The 5,514-nt window shown below is 41.8% G+C and overlaps 1 pseudogene; it reads right to left on the bottom strand.

Moving 5' to 3' along the window:
- Nucleotides 1-962: 962 nt before the first annotated feature.
- On the bottom strand, nt 963-2,812 carry LOC146867928 (polypyrimidine tract-binding protein 2 pseudogene; annotated as a pseudogene).
- Nucleotides 2,813-5,514: the final 2,702 nt, after the last annotated feature.

Raw genomic sequence — 5,514 nt, 5'->3', positions numbered from 1 at the left:
GCTGCGGCTCAGGGACATTTAAAGGACATTGAGCGCCCTAGGCCAAACATATTTTGGGGACCTCTATGCAGATCAGCTTTGAATTTCTGATCCAGTTTCACCTTTCTCTTGTCCTTTTGGCCAGAATCCAAACTGCACAGACACACTGGTTCAAATTCCAAATGTGTTTATAGTTAATATTCAAGGATAGTGATGTATTTTTCCAATATTGTAACCCAGTAGAAACCCACTAATACTACTGCAAATAATCACTGTGACATCCTCCCATTTGTCATATCTGAGTACCTGTTTGGATCTAAAATAAACATTTTTTATGGATGCTGCATGAAACAAAAACACATTTGTCATAAAATGTCTGTAATACAATCTCACTCATCACCCAGATCAAAAATAAATGAAAGGAAAATGCTATTTGCGATAATCTGAGAATTATTCAAGGTCATCAGGGCAAGACTCTCTGCAGAACGGATCTGGCTCTGCCAAGGTGGGGGTTACTCCACTCTTTAAAACTGATAATCATGAGTTTACCTATCAGCTCTAAAGATGGTTTCCTGGATATGCTTGTGTGCATTCAGAGTCGCTAATATATGTTAGTGATTCCGAAAGCACACGTGGTGCTTTCAGGTTTGCTCAGAGCATTAAGTTGGATGAAAAAACTGGTCTCTCAAAGGAACGTGCCTGATGTAATTTAGGGCGTGGCTTAAAAACACGTAAGCTAAAAATCTTTGCTTATCATAGTGTGCTACCCGGCCATTATTGTGCTGCCTCTGTCATTGCATCCAGATATATAATACAACAAGTAACTTTATACCTACAGCATGCCAGGACTATTAACTTTGTCAATCGTTGTTAGTTGCATAAGATAAATAAGCAACAACTATGGCTTTGTTGAATATAATATTGAAAATGCCTCAGTTCTGAAATGATCAGACTATGAAAAAACTATAAATAGTCCTCTGAAGTTACACCAAAGGCTTTGAGCAGTTGCACTGCTGCACTGTCTGATGCTTGGAGAGAGTTACTTGAATTATCTTTCCATACATTTTTTGACCATTTAGATGACTCATTGCAATTTGAGATTTGTTTGCATCAGCCATCTGTATGAAAGCACTGTCTTTCTTATTGTATAAAATCTTCACAATCTGCACATCCCCATAAATACTGAAGAGGGTAAACAGACTTTGGGGCGAAACCATCTCTTCATTTAGATTGCTAACCAAGAGTACAGTGTAGACTCCAGGTGTCATTTCACCCATACCAGCACGACCAGCAGCATGAGCTGCCACAGCAGCATTAGGAATACCCATGGGACTTAAAGTTCCTGAAACAGCTGTAACTGGAAGCCCTAAAAGAGATGTTTCTTTGGCAAAAGCGGCAGCAATAGCTGGATCCAAAGATGGCTGTCATCTCCACATGGTAGGTCAGGGCGAGTGTAGTCCCTACTTTTGTCATTATAGTACTTCACATTTAAATTCACCAATTTAGAAAAAGCAATCCTCAGAGTATAGCAGGCATTATATATATTTTGTCCATCCAATGCTAATTTTGCTTGCTGTGTGTTTACTGGATCACCATTCTGCAGCAAAGCTTGAAATTGGTTATTCTTAGTAAATGTAATAATCTTCAAGACCGCACCAAACTTTGAAAATATCTGGTGAAGGACATCAAGTGTCACAGGATAGTACATGTCGTCAATAATTATTCTTTAAACTGGACTCTGGCCAGAAGAAACTGAAATGTTGCCAGTTGTCCCAGCTAGAGAGGAATTTGATGTATGTACGGATGTGACAGCCTGAAGAACAGCCTGAGCTCGCTGATTTAATGGCCATCTGTTTTCAACTCCTTATAATTAGAGTACTGGATATAGACAGGTTGGTTACGAAGATTGGAAGTCATTGTTGGATAGTACTAAACCATTGCGATTGCTGCCTCTTCACTACCCATATCCAAAAACGCCTGATTTCTTCCCTTCAGCATAAGGATGTTGGTAACTTTGCCAAAAGGCAAACCTAAAGCAATTACTTCCATCTCAGATTCTTTCTAGAAACACAACAACCTGCACTGAAATATGCTGGCATAAATCTTGCTCTTCAGAAAAATATGAAAAACTGGCTCCATGGTTTAAAAAAATCACCCTCTGTAGTTTCTAGAGTGATTGACTTTATGGCAGTGATTGAGGGACGCTTGGCTGAAACCGTCAGATGGCTGCGTGGCTGGCGGTAACTCTGCAGCATGGCTAACAGGGGAGTGAAAAAGTACGTCAGTTGACTGCCGCCACAGAGAACCAGTTAAGTGGCCCTGTCCTCATACATCAGAATGACCCAGGAGCCAGTTGTAGAGGGGGGACGGTGGCAGCGCGAGCATGCCCTGTGGAGAGGGGGCGAAAGACACTGCACTGTTGGAGGTGCAGTGGGTTAGTGTTTTTGGCACGGGACGCTGGCTTCATTCAGGTGAACACTGGATATGAGGGGATAAAAGAGGATAACTGCCTAGGGAGCAAAGGACAGAGGAGGTTACATGGGACTTACATCTGTCTCATTCTTTTTAGTAACAAAATAACCCATGAGAAATTACATGCTTGCGGTGTATTTCGGACTAACACCTCGGAGGAGCAATTCAACAATTGGTCTTAGCGATAGCTAGTTAAGGATGTAAAACTCTGTGACCAAGTGATAGGGGCTCTATCTATAGGTGCAATGTGCATAGCTGCTAGCAATCCCCTGCCGACATGTCTCAAAAGCACACTTACTGAAAGCAGTTCGTCTGATCTTCTCTTCACACCAACTGCAACATCAGAGACAATGCCGTCCATTGCCGAGCAGGTCGCCCCTGCGATGGTAAGTACAAGGATGCAACCGCCTCCGACAAACAGAGACAAAACTGAATTTCTGCTCTTAAAGGAGCACGGCTGCGGACTGATTGTGGGCCATTGTGAAAATAATTGTTAATTGCAGGGCATTACAATGCTGCAATGAACAAATATTTTCACAAAGGCCGACAAACAGCCCTCAGCCGCGCTTCTTAAGAAGGAACAACAACAGTAAGTGCAGGAGCCAGGAAATTACCATTTTTCGCGCCGCCACGCCAGCGTTATACAAGCGGCGCCGCAAATGCTCTCCCGGGATGTGTTGTGGGTGCGCGCTCCACACGCAGCACTGCGCGCTCGGAAGAACAGTCGTGCGCGTGCAGGCGCACACGTTACTGGGAACACTGATCACAGTACTTTTCCAGTTCTCAGAAATAAACTTGGTGCCTTGAACACTACTCGCATATTCCAGTCTCCGCTTCGAAAGCATCCTTGGATTCTTCCCTTCATCTGATAGTAACAACTGGTAATAATGATGATGATGAAAGTGATTTATATTGCGCACAGCTACTCAGTAGAGTGTCCCTGAGCACTGCACCCGTCACAGACAAAGTATGTTCCTTCATTTTAGACCTGTCTAAAGAACCAGTGTATTCAGTTTTTTTTAAACATTGCTGTATTAATAACAGCACAGAATTCTAGAGGGAGCTTGTTCCATGCTGTAGACCCCAGATAAGCAGAGATCTACTTCCCACTCTAACCGATCAGATTCTGGGGGTTACTACCAGTACTTTTTTGGCAGATCTCAGATTTCTTGCTGAAACAGGAAAGCTGAACTGTGCTCTAAGATGCTCTACATTGGACAGATATAAAGCTCTGTTCACTAGCACTAATGCCTTAAACAAGGCTCTCTTCCTGATAGTAAACCAATGCAGGGTGGGCAAATAAGAGAATACATGCGAGCTAACAGGCAGTTTCAACAGGATACGCATTGCAGCATTCTGAACTACCTGAAGCTTTTAGGCAAGTACTCTGGCAGTACAAACCAAAGAGCATTACCATAATCCAGCCTTGATGTTACCAGTGTCTGGATGACAGTTTTTTGCAGAGAAAGACAGAGTGTGTAAAAACCTTTTCAAAGAGGGCTATATCCCAAAACAAGGGCCCCACACAGGGGCATATTATCAAGCCAGGCGATAAAATTATCACCGCTTTAGCGGCAGAAAACTGCCGCTAAAACGGCGATAATGGGCTTGGTAATATGCTCAATGGAATTCCATTTTATCGCCTGGCTTGATAATATGCCCCACAGAGTTAATTTGGGGCCTGAATGGCAGACAGTCTTCAAATTTGACTTCTAAGTTCATAGCTATGTCTTTCTGAGGACCTGGAGGTTTGATATTCTCGGGACATAAAGTCTGGCAAATGTCTGGAGGGGTATTGCCAGAGAAAAGAATCTCCTTTTTTTCTGCATTACATTTAAGCTGGTTTATAGCCATCAAATGAAAAGACAGCCTCCAGGCAAGTTTTGATCAGACTCCCTGTAAACTCTTCTCCCTTGCCACATGAGAACAACAGCTAAGTATCATCAGTGTAAGATATGACTTTTGATCCCAGGGCCTCTGCTAACTTACCAAGTGGGGGAAGAAATACATTAAATAATGTAGGGCTCAAGGTAGCACACAGCCGTGTTAACTTAACAGTTTCTTTAATGCATATTAGTAATACAACCTACATAAAGTCTCATAAATTAAATCTTTAAATAAGGAATCATACTATATTATACTGTCCTCTTATATGTGATGTGGCACAATAAATTAATACATGTATCAGTAAACAAAACGGGCACCTGGTCACAATATATAAAGAAAGCATTGAACACACATGATTCATTCTCACCAATTCATGGAAAATGCCCTGCATTAAATGCATTTTAGGGCACCACCTAACAATCAAAACCTATAGAAGATCAATATCTGCAATCCAGAAGTTTCTAAAAGGGAAAAACTTTAATATGCACACACACCCACATATATATCAAAAAGCACAATAAATGCACTTTCTATAACTTTGGTGCATCACATGAGTACATAAGGCCAGAAGTAAATATATATGTGGCCCAACCAAACGTACACAGATGGAGCCAACATTATGCTACTCCAATCCCCCCTCTCATGGAGATCAAGCCATCACCGATTACAATTAGATCATTATCAGATTAGACCAATCAAAACATAGTAGTCTGGAGTATTTCTTGTCTAGACTCCTCTAGACACTTCAGATCATCATAATATTTGCTCTGACCTTCTTCTAACTCCACATCTGCTCTCTTCCGCTTCATTCCCACCACTCCCTTTCCAACTTGTGCATGGTGATATCCTTTAAAGCTCAGGAATAGGAATATCGTACCAAGGGCGTTTATCAAAATAGGTTTTAAAATGGTGCCCATATTTCCATTTCCCAAGCTTCCAAACCGTCGGCCTATCGAAGCATATCCAATTCTAATGGATTTCCACATTGCTTCCAACTCTTTTAAATCCTTCGTCAACCCAGATATATTCTTAATATATTTCTCCAGATCCTTACTTTCATCTGGGATATAAGTACAGCCTTGCTGGCCTTTTTACATCTGACTGACTCCGCCCTCCTTTGCGAGCAAAACTTCCAACGCTGGTTAGTTTTGCAAAACCATAGACATTATCGCAATC

This window comes from Triturus cristatus, chromosome 1_2 (genome assembly GCF_964204655.1).
Source record: "Triturus cristatus chromosome 1_2, aTriCri1.1, whole genome shotgun sequence".
Taxonomy (NCBI): Eukaryota; Metazoa; Chordata; class Amphibia; order Caudata; family Salamandridae; genus Triturus; species Triturus cristatus.
This window is presented reverse-complemented; position numbering and strand designations above follow the sequence as displayed.